The sequence below is a fragment of the Protopterus annectens genome, chromosome 8.part1 (genome assembly GCF_019279795.1).
Source record: "Protopterus annectens isolate FY-2018-M chromosome 8.part1, PAN1.0, whole genome shotgun sequence".
NCBI lineage: Eukaryota > Metazoa > Chordata > Ceratodontiformes > Protopteridae > Protopterus > Protopterus annectens.
The window spans coordinates 93,985,670-94,001,038 of record NC_056742.1 but is presented as its reverse complement, the minus strand read 5'-3'; the positions used below and the strand labels follow the sequence as shown (position 1 = coordinate 94,001,038).

Here is a 15,369-nt window from a genome sequence, read left to right as displayed (position 1 = left end):
TTTTATATGATAGTATGCATCTTGGAGATCTATCAAGCACATCCAATTGTCTTTCCTGAGAAAGGGGAATATAGACTGCAGTGTCACCATCTGGAACTTTGATTTCTTTACAGATTTGCTCAGTCTGCTGAGATCCAGAATGGGTCTCCAGTCCCTTGTCTTCTTTGGAATTAAAAAGAACCTTGAGTAAGTTCCCCATCCAATTTGGTCTGCGGGGACCTCTTGTATGACTCTTTTCTCTAGCAACTTCTGTATTTCTGCAGTTGCTTCATCTCTCTGACTGGGTGGGGCATCTGGAATGGATTTATTTATGGGAGGAGGAGTAGAAAAGGGAATGTAATAACCTCTAGATATGACTGACTGTACCCATTTGTCTCGAGTGATTTCCAGCCAGGTGTTTGGGTACAGTGACAAGCATCCCCCGACTGCTTTCACAGAAAAGCAGATGAGCATCCTTTCAGGAGCGCAGAAAGGGCCTGCCAGAGAACATATCTCTGTCGCCCTGATTCTGTGGACCCACTTTGCCATGAGCTCGGCATCTTCCATTACCTTCCCTCTCTGCCCCTGGGGGAACTGTCACCACGTGCATCAGAAAAAACTTTTTGGGACTTGCGGAATCACATTTTACCACCTTTCTGACCTTTGGGATAAGGTCTAGATGGGGCAGAAAAATGGACTCCAATGGCAGACAAGGTTTTTCCATCCTGCTCGCACCTGGTCAAAGTTTCTTTCACCTTTGGTCCAAAAAGGGAAGAACCATCAAATGGAGCATTGGTGAAGACATGAAGAGTTCAGCATAGTTGGGCATTCGTGAAGAAAGACCTGAAGGTTTCAGCAAAGTTGCAAAGATGCATCCATTAATGTCTCCTTAGGGAAATTCCTGTCACTGCTGTTCTACTCCCTCCATCAGCTGCATATGAAATCAGTCTCATGGAGGACTTGACAACTGAGTTGAGGGTGGAGAGCTGTGAGGAAACTTTGTCCTTGATCCCCAAAGCTATAGTATCCTGAAGGGCATCTCCTAGCTCTTTGAGGAGATCCCTTTCAAGCCTCGTAAAATGAGTCAGGTAATTCAGCGACCGCAGCGTAAAGTTCCGCTGAAGAAAAAGCGCGCTTTCCATATCTGTCCATATTCTGTGATTCTTTATTGGGAGGATGAACAGATGAGGAGGTTTCAGATAACTCCTCCTTAGTGGCCGCTCCTACCACCATCGCATCTACTGGAACGCCCTTGGTTAGAAACTCATTCTCAGTAGGGGCAGTGATAAATTTATTGGGCCTCCACAGAACAGGCTCCACTGTATCAGGGGAAGTCCAGGCCTCGCCAAGGCACTGAGGGGTAGAGTTGGATCGGACAACTGTCAGCGCCGACTCCCCTCCCTGGACCCAATGGTTGACAGTCGGCTCCCAGACCCTTCGAAATCCGATGGACCGGAAGAATTTGGAGCAAATGCTGGAACAGACTATCCTAATGGAGGTCCTGGTTGCGACAGTTCTACTATCAGACCCACAATCTCTGGCTCCAAAACCACAAGCTGGGTCAGAGGAATTGGAAATGGTGATTTGGCCAGTCCCGATTACTTTGAGGTTGGTGACGATAACATTTTTGCCAGTACCGGTGTTTGAAGCAGTCTCTTCACCCCCTGCTCCACATCATCAGATAAACGTCTGGAGGTATGGGAGGATAAAGGAGATCTAGCCCCCTCCAAAATGGGTGATCTCAAGGTAGGAGTTTATCAGCTCTAAGACAGGAGACCATGTCGTAATAGACAACTCTACCGGTTTCGTGGAGCCGAAGAGTTTGACTTTGTCGGAACCATAAATCCTCTGTTCCAACGTGGTAATTTTCCTAGGTGGCTCCGTAGCTGGAGTCGCAATGGCAGATCTTTTGGATCCTTTTGAGTGGGAAGTAGAAAGAGAAGTAGGTTTGGATCTCTAAGAACCCTCTAATGATTCCTGGAAAGGAACTTTTAACAAGCCTCTCACCATTAATTTATTTCTTCACTCTTTAAAGAACCCTGCTGCTGAAACCATAGCAAATTGTACAAGGGTCTTGCAAATGAATGGCACCAAGACAATACACACAGTCACTGTGTCTATCCATAAGAGCCATCTTTTGTTTTCACTTAACACATTTTTTAAATCCTGATTGTCTGGGTTCTTTTGGATCCTTATGTTTTTCTTTCGACATTGTTTACAATTAGGAAAAAAGGAACACCAGCAAAAAGGCAGCAATAAATTTGACAACTCTCCTAAATTTGCAAAAGTTATGGAAAAAATTCAAAAAATGGCACTAACACACAGTAGAGCCTACTAACTGCAGTCACACCATACAAGAAATTTAAATCAACACACTGCAAGGCTTTCAAAGGAAAGGTCGCAAAACCACCAAAGGATGGGTTTAACTATTTTAAACACACTATTTAAATAAAGAACACTATAAGCTAATTTAACGATAACAACTATCCAACGAGAAAATTAGGATTAGTATAGAGGGGAATCCTCTAACTTAAACAGATTCTCCAAATAAGAAAAACTGGCAACATGATGAAGTGGACTGGCCCTCTAAGTTAAACGGGCTGCCGAGAGCCCTCTAACTTAAATGGGTCTCGCACAAGAGCAAGAGGGAAAAACACATGGTAGAAATTACCAACAGGGGGTTTTAAATCTATCACACACTACAGAAAAAGGTCTCATCTGAAAACTATTGTAAAATATATAATTATAAACTACTTAGCCAACAAGCCAGTCAGCAGACATCCCGGTTGCTTGAGCGGCAAACGAGATCTGGGTGACTTGCACAGTGCATCATGGGATAGGGGTTAGCCCCGAGCAACTTTTTTATTAGGCTGAGTCAGAACCAATGCTCGGTTCCCAGCCCAACCAGCAAGAACTGAGGTGAGATTGGACAGCATAACATTGAACTCTATAGTAAAAAAAACAGTTGATGGCAAGTGAAGCACATACAACAAACTAAAAATACATGGATAAGTAAACAGCAAATTAAAGCAATGTATAAAAAGTCAGAAACTTTCACCTCTAGAGATGCTGTACCAACTCTACAACTTCAAATACTTTAATCACAGCCAATAAAAATGAACCAAAAGCAACAACACTGCGGTTAGGAAACACTACTTATTAAGCTCACATCAAAACATTCTTGGCAGGAATTCAAACATATTAATTTTCATTACAAAAAGTACAAAAAGTAAAGCAAAATAGCATAAATTAAAAATAAAGATGTTTAACTTGGTAAGGGAATTTGAAGAAACAATGTATCTATGATATCACAGAAAACTAGCTGGCAATTCCATTAATAGCTACTTCTTGAACATCATTTGGTTCTTTGGTAGTTAAGATGAGTCCAGAAACTTAATAAAAACACTGTAAAGATAATACTGTAGCATTATAGGGGAATACCAAAGTACTGACTTTTGTGCTTTAAGAGACCAGGACTGCCCCACCCCCAACTTTGCAGTCATTTCATTAAATGAAGTAGAGAGACCAAACATCTGTAAGCAACTATCACAATGTTCCTTTAATGCTAACCCAGGGTCGGAAAATGAACTAGCTACCTTGTCTGGTACTTTTTACACGAACAGTTCAGTTCCTGCTAACTAATGCATGTTAGCAACAAACTTGCAGTGCAGGGCAGAAATTCAACACAACAGCATAGGCTGAGATGATGAAAAAGTGAAAACTGTACTATGAATTACTGATTACACTAAACCAATTTGTATGACAGATCAAAACACTGCTATACCTTTGTCATCTTGTACAAATTCAAATATTGATATTATGGAAACAGTAAGTGACTTTTCTGCAAGATTCTGTCTCTTCTCAAATCTGACAAAAGCTACAGTTAAGTAAAACCTACGTCAATTCTGTCTCATGTCTGTCTATGTCAAGGATTCATGGGCTGAAGGCTTTTTCTACAAAGAGCAACAGCTGCAAGAATCAACAGCCTGACCATGGCACAAGCTTTACGTTTTCTTATGGAAATTGAGACCACCAGCTCAATATCGGAGGAACAGTGCACTCACCTAAGTCCATTCACTGTCCATGACACAGGAAGCCATATGTACCATGATGCTATCACCAATTCATTTCTATGCTAGTGTCTCAAAGGTGTGGAAAGATGGAACTCTGATCATGACCCAGGCATCCCAGAACTGATCAGATGTTCTTAACATAAATGGGTCAACTGGTGGGGCATGGGAAGAATGAAGGGACTGAGCCCACTTGCTTCTTTCAGGGTGGAAAGTGAGGGGAGCATGTCCAGAAACATTTGCCATTTGAGCTCTTCAGTGGAGAACAGACAGTCCATAGAGGCATTTGACTCAACTGCAGCAATCATGTATTGGCCTTCGTTACTCACAAAAGTGACCGATAGTCCTGTGAAATGGTCACTGCATGCCCAACTCCAGAGGAATCATTGAGCATCTGTAGGAAAGGGTACATTAAAAAGTAAAAACCCAAACCCCATGAAGAGGATAGCATCATTTCTAACTCGCTTTACCCTCATCCTTAAAGGAATGTAGAGGCCTGAGACAACAAATGGTTCAGTAGAGTGGGGCAGGCTTGATAGTCACATGGGGATAGGAGTCAAAAATAGACAAATGTCACTACGTTACCTTAACACTCAGCTGATCTACCCTCCACTAGGTCTTTGCCCATGTATAGATAATTGGTGATTCAAAGCTTAAATGGATGCCATAACCAGAAGGCTAATACAACTATAACACTCTAATTATACAAGTCTTATCTTTTTAATGAAATTAAATCATTCTGGTTCTTTGTGTACTATTTGAAGGTGGGATAATTCATTGAATATAATTTCTTACTGTGTGAAATTCTGAATGACTAAAATGAGTTTTACTGACTTTGTTTTTTGTCTTGTTTTGAACTGCAGTATGTGCATTATCTGTACACTCACTCGAGGAATCATTAAACAGCCACCGCACTGCATTAAAGGCTGTGGTAAAAAGGCCCAGTAAAGTGGTATGGTATTTTCCAATTCAGAGACTCATTAGCCACAATGTGGAAATAGCTCATTATAGGCTAATCTGAATGTTTCTGAATTGTGTTAACTACCACGAAGTACAGATAAGCACTTCTTGCAGTAGTTAACAGTACTGGCAGCCACATCGTGCAAGTCTATTCACCCCCCCCCCCACACACACACACACACACATTGCACATTCAGCGCAGACTCCATACCGGTTCCCTGTGTTGTCTGAATATTCCCAATGCTTCTTTTCCTGCTACTGTAAATGACAGAAGATTTTGGTCAGTTAATGCCACACAACAGAGTTGCACACAACATATCCATCAGTACATCCCGCCCTGGTGTTAAGCATTTCCCCTCAACACATATATAATTAAACAAGTATCCCTGGTGTCTAGGGTTCCCCCAAACCAACATATAATTAAACAAGTTTCCCTGGTGACTAGCTGTTCTCCCTTGATCTATGTTCCATTAAGGAATAAGATGTTAAAGTAATCTTTAGTGACTAACGCGCCCCCCCAAACCCACATGTAATTAAACAAGCATCCTTGGTGTCTAATTTTCACAATGATCCACACATAATTACACAAGTATCCCTAGTGTCAAGTGCTCCCTGAGATCTCTACTAAGGCATAAGACATTAAAGCAATCCCTGGTGTCTGGTGTTTCCTCACTCCCTGTACTATACAAGTGTCACTTAGGCATGCATGTTATCTCTTATGGCTACTGTTTTCCCCCACTCAATGTTTCAGTCTCTGCTCATTAGTCTAAGGGTGTGTGAAGGTATAACAGCCACCCAAAAACCACACACATGCGTCCACACACACACTCGATGGAGGAACACATACACACGATCTCACAAAAAATCCCCTTCCTATATGACTGCTCTTGTAAGCACACCCATTTGCAAACACACACCTAAATAATTCCATCACTAACCCCCCTACCGCTACCTCCTAGACAGAAAGACACATTCATACACAGCCCCTTGCAGGCAGTCTCACACACCTCTTAGCCCTACCTTACCACTAAACAACCTAACACTTACCTCTACAGTGATGCATGACATGGCCTTTGGCACATGGCTAACTGGCATATGCCTCTCCCTGGACTGCCTCATTAACATGTAGCATGGCCATGGATACAGCCCAATGTAGTACTTCATGTCTTTGTGCAAAAACATCATGTCAAAGCTATCTTTGAATTTGAAAAGGTTATCTTTTTTGTGTGTGTACACTGCAGTAACCTTTATGAATTTGACCCTCTGTGTATTTATAAACAGCCCAGCTTTCACTTACATGATGTGCATAAGTATGCTTTCAGAACTTGCTACACACACAACCAATGTATCCAAAGGTTTAAGCTACTTTTAAAGGACAGAAACTCTGACATGCACCCATTTAAAAATACAGAGATGTATCAATTGGATTGGCAAAGCACCCCCAATCAAATTCAGTGCTAAAACAGATTTCTCATGTTCCCAAAAATATTGTTTTAGATGACTGGCTGTTCTGTACTGTATCTAAATGTTCACTTGTCAAGTGGTCTTCTTACGATGGTTAGTACTGTTACTTCTTTTACAGAGTGTGTGGCTTCATTATGGCCTTTGAAAGCCATTTGGTTGGAGTCTACACATTCTCTTTGGGTCTGCATGGGTTCACTCCGGACCCTCTGATTTCTTCACTAAGATGCACCTCCTAAGCTAACTGGTTACTCTGAAAGTGTCATCAGGTTTGTATTGCATTTACTTTTTCAGGTCTCCCTTTAGACTTTGTTTCAGTAGCAGCATCATAGTTAACAAAATAAAAACACTTTCTGTTTAGAGGTATGGAATATAGTGGCTTAGTTGTTTGTAATCCATAAGTATAAGCCACGTTCTTTATAGTAACTGCATTTAAACATTTGAGTCAGGAATTCTTTCAGGAGTTTTCTTTACACTTTCTGGTTTTAATTAGCATTGAGTTCCATGTTATGTGACCAGTTACTGAATTTTGTTTATTGAAGGCTTTGACTGCTTCCTTTTGTGGAATACTTGTAGAAATAAAAATTGCCAAGGACTCCAAAGATGACTGCAAGGCATTCTTTAGCTATGTCAAGAATCTAAGTGGCAATTTCCAGATCTGCTCTGAGTTAGTGCAGAATGGCACAAAATACACTGAACCGACCAATATTGCCAGCATCCTGGCAGACAGTTTCAGTGCAAACTTTACCCCCCTCTCACCCCCAAAAGGGCCCATAACCATACCAGAAGAATGTAGTGCCCCTGAAATCACAGACACTCAAGTTAAAACAGCCCTCTCCAAAGTCAAAAACACAGCATCAATGGGACCGGATGGTGTCCCAGGCTGCGTCCTACATGAGCTCAAAGATGAACTAACCCCTCACCTAAGCACACTGTTCAAACTCAGCCTATTCCACAGGCTACGTGCCCATAGAGTGGGGCACAGCAACGGTTATTCCACACAAAGGTGGAGACACAACAGACCCCAGGAACTATTGCCCTATAAGCTTGACTAGCTTGGTCTGCAATGGAGCGCATCATCATGGATCTCATTAGGAGAGACACTGGGAACCTTCAAACACTGGACCCTACCCAGTTTGGCTTTAAGGGAAGATTATGCCTCCTAAACCTGGTGGACTTCTTTGAGACAGTTGCCAAGGCTACAGATGAGGAAAGGTGGTCCATACACCCAACCTAGACCTCGCAAAGGCTTTTGACACCATTCTCCATTCTGGTATTATAGACAAGCTCACCAGCCTGAACATAAACCTCTTCATCATGAGATGAGTTGTGTACTGGCTCACGGACAGAACCCACATAGTAAGAGTTGCGGGAGCTAGGTCTGACTCTAAATCAGTTACAAGTGGTGTTTCCCAGGGCTTAGTCCTAGGACCCCTCCTGTTCGGCATATACTTCTCAGAGGTCAGGCAAGCACAGGAGGACTATGGCTGACCAAGTTCGCAAACGACTGCAAACTAGGGGCTATAATGGACTCTCCGGCTGACACAGACATCCTCCAAAAGGGTCTCACTGAGACACATACCTGGTGTCAAAACCATGGCCTCAAGCTAAATGCCAAAAAGTGCATAGTCATCCCCTCTGAAAAAAACTAAGTACCCACAAATTGCCACATAGGTGGTAGCCCCCTAAATACGGAAGACGAAATAAGTGATCTGGGGACCCAAGTAGATAGTAATCTCTCCTTTGACAATCACATTGCCAAAGTGGTTAGAAAATCCTTCTATGTGGCCCACCTAATCACAAAAGGGTTTGCATCCAGATCAAAAGAGGTCATTGTCTCCCTCTACGCATCACTCATCAGACCCTTCATAGAGTACAACTCCCCATTTGGGATGTACCTTACAAGACACCTGCAACAGCTGGAAAGACCACAGAAGTACCTCACCAAGAGGATCACTGGCATCAAACAGATGCCCTATGCAGCTCAACTAAAGAAACTCCAGCTGTACTTAGTTGCAGACCGCCTACTCAGAGGTGATCTCTGTCTGACATACAAGGTCATGTCCAACCCAGAATTGATGGACATGCTCCAACTCAAGAAAACCATATGCTTTCCAGCCACATGCTCTAGGGATCTAAACCTCAGCACAACAATAAATAGGATGTGCTGGAGGGATAGATTCCTGTCCCAGAGACTTCCCATGCGCTGGAACAAGATTCCAATTTATATTAGGCAGGCAGAGCTCATCACTAACACTCTTCAAGAGAAACCTTGACGAGTGGATGGGAAACAGGTAGTTTACCCCGGGAATCACTTCAGTGGCTCTGCTGGACAGAGACACAGGGAACTAATCTAAGGGGGTGGAGAAAGCCAATACATTCTGGCTAGGCTTATAAATGCCTTTGGGCTGATAGCCTAGTACCTACCTATGAACTTATAATGCATAATTACATTATGCCCTCTTGTTTTTTTGTTGCTGTCCCACATTAAAAGGAGGGGTTTGGGTGGGGATGTATAGATGTGTTGCCTGCGACCTGATAAACAGCTGTCAAAATTAAAAAGTAAAAGTGTCAAGACAGACACCTTTCGAGGCTGGCAAGTTTCTTTTTGTTGGACTACTGGTGTTTCAGCAAGAAATTATGCCTAAGGATTGTGAAAGTAGTTTAGAAAGATTACACTAGTCTTCCATGAATTATCAATGCTGCAGATGTATGTTTCCTGTACTTAGAACTAAACCATGCCATTTATATAGGTTATCCTCTTCGGCGTTTTTCTGTCTGGGTCGTTGTTAGCAAGTTAGTCTCCATTTATTCCATTTTTCTGAAATAAATGTTGTGGAGTGCAGTGATGAATGGACTGTTTAATTGCACTCTTTTTAGTTACGTACTTATTTTTATGCCATTTGCTGGTGTCCCCTGTTTTTGTGTTTCAGTTAATGATTTAAGAGCTTTATAAAGCTTGGCAGTCTTGCAAGCTGTGCATGAAATGGACGGTGCAGGAATAGGATTTGCTACTTTGCATCAAGTGTGATGGTTCTCTGAGATAATAGCTGTACATTTGACTAAGCAAAGGAAATCAGAACAGAGTGAGCATACTTCTCCTTTATTCCATGAATGTTTCAAGTTAATAGTACTGATATTTTAAAAGTGTACCTGATTCTCCACGTTTCTGTGGAAAGTTGTACCTAATTGGTTGAAAGCTACACGTGAGAAAGTTGTGGGTTTGCAGAGTCTCACAAAAGTAGTCAAAAAGCACAATACTAGGTCTCCTTTATTGTAACAATCAACCATTTCCCATGTATTTTCCATCATGATGATGAGTTCTACAGATAATTTCCATGTATGCGTCACTGCAGTTTTCATCTGTCTAATCGTGCTTTTGTTTTGACATGTTCCCCTATGCAAAGTGCTGCAACTACAGTTATCCATTCAGTTTTACTATACACTGAGTACCTTGGGCACAACTGTCATTTTACCACATTTATGTTGCTGCTAAAAATTAAACTGTTTCCATAACTACAGTGGTTATTGAGTAATCAAGATTAGTCTACATGCACTTTCTGATTTTATAAAAAATGTCTTCTCAGTTGTAAAATGGTTCAGTTGTGATCCAGAAAATACCCTAAATAACAAACGTTTAAATCAAAAATGCAAAATTGCCCCAATTTAGCCTAGCCGCAACCAAAACGGGAAGATGCCAAATTCCCTAATAATCTTAAAATATCAAAATTGGTGTACCAAAAAAAAATACGCAATGATTTTTGCATTTGTAAACCACTAATTGAACTCAACTGCTTTGCACAGGTTAATGTCTACTTCCCATAACACTTGAGATTTATTCTGATATGGAAAATAGTCAACTGGTGCTATTTTTATCAGGACAGAAAGCCATCAGCATGTGCTGAGCACTCTATTCTTATCCAAAAGCTTGAGTATTACAATTTCTCCAAAATTTGCTACTACTAATTTAATTAAACAGTGGCAAGTTCACAGTCACATCCATACAATCAAACAGACACTGCCAACTATCAAAGACGTTTCCCCAGTCCTCTGATCTAGGTCCCTGCATTGCTGTCCTTGTTGTTTAACCACCACCCTGGACCCTTCCTCATTGCAGCTGCCTTCTCGTGCAAATGATACACATCTCTCTCTCAACCTTCCATCTTCAAAATGAGGAACACTAGCCCTCATAATGTGGAGCAAATGGGCAAAATATGGAACACTTACTGACGGCTTACTAATAACTTCAACTAGGAAGGTCAGAGGATGGTTAATATATTTATTTACTATTTATTTATTTGCAGTTGGTTAGCCAGGATAGTCCATTGGGCCAAAATAACCCGTTTTCAATGGAGTCCTGGGGAGAAAAGCTCCAGTACATAGGTTACAGTAGATAATTCTTAATATATACACAAATTGTACAATTATACAGATACAAGAAAAACAATTTTGCTAATAATACTACAGAAAGAACTAGACTGAAAACAGTATGGTGATGAGATTAATGGGTAATACAAACTATAGGGAAAAGTAGTACTAAAGTACTGAGAAATAACAACATATCTGGAAGCAATTTGTGATAATACTGAGGAATAATAACATATTAGGAAGAATGCACAAAGAATTGAGGAGTAGTAATGTATTAGGGACACAATAGAAGGAAGTGTGGCCTAGTATAAGGAAAGTAAGGAAATTTGCAGGAGGAAACAAAGGAAGAAGGAAGATGACTTTGCAAGTGTTAGTTATGTGGGTGGGAGCAAGAGCATTCCCATTGGGATATTAGATATGAGTGAAGAGATCTTTTAAATATGAAATGGTTGGGGGTGGTGCGAATGGAAGGAGGCAGGGAGTTCCAAAGACGTGCAAGGCCATAGGAAAGAAGATTTTTGCCTGGGGGACGATTTGGTTTATATACCTCTAGTAGATTTTGATTGTTGGACCTTAAAACTCTAGCAGGAGTGTGCATCTTGAAGGTTGATGAAAGGGAGGGACAGAGGGAGGGATTGAAAATGAGCTTATGCATGAGATTTAGTTGAGTGTATGTGAGATAACTGGGTAGCTCTAGCCAATTTAGTTTTTGCAGAGAGGAACAGTGGTGGGTGGAGGACCTGAGGTTGATGGCAAACTTTGCAATTTTGTTGTAGCAAGAGGAAAGTTGTGTTTTTAGTGAGGTCTGTAGATTAGTAAGGAGTGGAGCTCCATAGAGAAGGGAGGGAATAAGAAATGAGGTTGAGAGTGTGATTTTAGTAGCAGGTGTAAGGTAGTGATTTTGTCGATAAAGCATACCCAGTTTTTGGTGGGTTTTCTTGATATTTAACTGTAGGTGGGAGTTAAATTTGAGCTGGTTGTCAATTTGGACCCCGAGTAACTTGGTCTCGGACACCAGTTCCAGGGGTAGATTATTTTGACTAGAGATAAGGAATGTGTTTATGTTGACAGGAGTTGTCTTAGATGGGGTAAATAACATTAATTTGGTTTTAGAAGCATTGAGTGCTAGGTGATTCCTTTTCATCCATTGCTCAGTTGTTGTAAAAGCATCTTGAGTCACTTTTTGGAGCGAGGGGATAGAGGTGGCAGCGCAGATAATAGTGGAGTCGTCGGCATATTGGATGATGTCTGATAATGGAATGGAGTTGCGGAAATCATTTATAAATATATTGAAGAGAAGGGGGACCCAGTATAGAGCCCTGGGGTACCCCAGTAGGAGTATTTAGAAAGGAGGAGGTGGCTGTTTTCCATTTAACTGCTTGAGATCTGTTAGATAAGTAGCTAGAAAACCAGTTTATGGAAGAAGGAGATAGGTTTAAGTTTTGAAAGTTTAGTTAGTAGCAGGCTGTGAGAAATAGTGTCAAAGGCCTTAGAGAGGTCGAGAAGTAGGGTAGAAACAAATTGGCCAGAATCGCGGGCTTTGTTTACAGTTTCAAGGAAAGAGAGGAGGGCGGTCATAGTGCTATGATGTGGTCTGAATCCATGCTGTGTGGGGGTTAGTAGGTGATTATCTAGGAGATGTGGAAGGAGTTGAAGTTGGATACACTTTTCTAGGAGTTTAGAGATGGGAGACAGAATAGCGATGGGGCGGAAATTAGTAACATTGTTGTTGTTGCCAGCTTTATGTAAAGGTATGAATTTATGCTGGTTTTGCTTATACAGAAGATCTTTTAATTAATTAATATGATTCATTTCTATTTACCATGGATTTCACTTACAAAATTGCTAACACTGAATGTGTGACAGACCCTTTCAATGCAAAACTTCGAGGAACATGAACTTTTTAACACCCCAAATGAGATACGTTCCTCATAATGAAGGGCACTTCAGAGGTATGGGCCTGGCACAACCTCAGGACACCGCTAAAAATGGGCTCCACCCAGACTGACGTTCGGAGTGGCCAAGAAAGACAAACACCAGTGAATGAAACTGGGCACTGCAAAACAATCAATTAGATATCTGAAATTATTACTAAACAAGGTGTCCCTAAACGCCAAAGCAACCTATAATCAGTCTACTCAGTGCGAGTGAATGACTACCCTTGCTTCACCATTACAAATAACAGATCCAAATGGCCTTCACCTCCTCAATGACATTCGTAGTAACTTATGCACTTAGCATTCTTTCGCACTTTAGATATAAAATCTGTCATTCTATTAGAGAACTACCTCGCGCTCAGATCTGTGCCTATATGGGTGTGTCTGTAGTGAATGACAGGGAAAATGGGGGTAGAAATGCCAGATGACTGGGCGGCATGGTAATTTCCATGTTACTAAGGCTATTCAATGCACAGTTAGCCACTAAGAAAGTATTATATTTAGTCTGTTTTTTCAGGGGGCAAGCCCTCCTACAACCCCCCCCCCCCCGCTTCTCTACATCGCTACCAATTTTTTAACACGCATTCAGCTAGTGAAATGTAACAGTGTGTACTGTACTAAGAACCTGTTCAGGAATTTTGGACACCATACATTTTGGGATGATCCTACAACACATGTAAATACTGTGCTGAGCAGATTACCTCAGCCTGACTTTAATGTGGAATATGTGTAAAAAAATGTTAAGAAAACATACAAATAAAAACAAAAAAAGCTACTCCTGTGCTGTCGCATTGTGGACAAAAATGAAATGCTTGCCATAATAAACCCGATGATTTACTTGCATACGCGCGTACTGTTGCCTTTATCCATACTACATGTAGTCAATATAGCTCAGCAAAAGTTATTGTAATGTGGTGCTGATTTTTGTACTTGCGTGGGTGTTGTAATGACATCAGTATTCAGGACAGTATTGCAATATTTGTTTAATGCAGAAAAACTATTATTTTTTTACTTGCCCGGCATTCAATATTCATGACAGTAGTGCAATATTTGTTTAATGGTTTAATGCTTTCTTTACTTACGCTGGTGCTGGTCACAATATTCATTACACGTATATATACAATATAGTTCTGCAATACTTTTTGCACTGTGGGAATGAATTAGTAAGTTACGCAGGTGTTGTGTGGCTATCAATATTCATGACAGTATTTTCAGCACATATATGAATATTCACGCAGCTGGTACAGGGAGGCGTGGGATGGAGCGGGATTTGCTACAACGCATCCTGTGAGGTACTACACTGATATTATGCCCACACCTCTCCTATTACTGCCATGTATTAATTTCAGAACTCTATAACCGAAGTGTATGGAGGAAGAGTTTATACATTGCACCGTGAAGCTTTGAATATTCAGATGCCTGGGAGGGAAGCTTTAAATATTGATAAAGCAGAACCCAAGTACGTCACATGTTCCTCACAGATCCGCATTGAGAGTTTTACACTGTGTAATATAATACTTAAGTATGTTTTGGCTTTGTGTACATATTTGTTCACCCTTACTCACCATTTGCAAAACTGATTTTCAGTGTTCACTCGGCGATAATCACCGTAAAAGAATCCATACTAATAGTATTTTAAAATAATTGCCATTAATAAGTGTATAGTGAGAACACACTGACCCGTGATTTCAGCCCTTTTGAACTCTTAAAGTATTGTTGTTTATATTTTTATTCATGTATTTATTTAACAGCGAAAGGACACACTGGTCAGAAGCATGCTGTGTGCATCTGACCACAGCAATAGTAATGGAATGAGCTCTGGGAGTTGCAGTTAAAGGCTGTCCATACTTACTGTGATAGAATTCATAGCAATTAACCAGCCATCTGAAAAGAGTAAACTTGTAACTATCTTAAATTCTAGCACACTGGGTGCATGTGCCTTGAAAATAATGGGGCAGACAAGAGAACGAATTAATGTCGCCTTTTATTGTTCAACTTAATAATGGTCTTCCGGTCAGAATAAAAAAATGCAGTAAAGAGCAGTATGTGTGTACACACTCGTTTTGCTTTTCCTGGAAACTTTACAGCCACACGTAGTTCTACTTTAAATGGGTGTAGAGGCCTAAAAATATTTTAAAGTGACCTTCACATTGTCTGTCATAGCTTTCCTCATTTCACACCAGAAGACTGAGAACTCTAAAGTACTGTATCATAGCTAAGGATTTGTACAACACCGCCATCTTTCCGATGCAAGACGGCTACACGTTTTGTGGATGGAGGTATAAAAGCAACCCCAATCCTTTTAGTATTAGTAAGAACAGAGCTGGAAGCCCTCTCGTTATTATTCAGATATTCTTTGAATTGCTAAAGCATGTGTTCGTTAAACATTTGGGTCAATCATATAACAGCACACAGACCTACCAACACAAAGTAAAGTATTACAATGTTAAGTAACCCATCTTTGCCGGAGACAGCAGTATAGCTTTGTATGCAGTACCTCAACATCTACCCACCCCCCCCTTCTTTGATGTTCATCATCTGCACTGATGTTTCAGCCAACTGCCTCCAGGGATGCAGACTACTGCCAGTGCACC

The 15,369-nt window shown here is 41.0% G+C and overlaps 1 protein-coding gene across 1 annotated transcript in view; it reads right to left on the bottom strand.

Annotated features, from left to right (window-relative positions):
• Positions 1 to 15,369, bottom strand: part of PIEZO1 (piezo type mechanosensitive ion channel component 1) — a 3,550,337-nt gene that overhangs the window by 2,353,718 nt on the left and 1,181,250 nt on the right. The window lies entirely within an intron of this gene.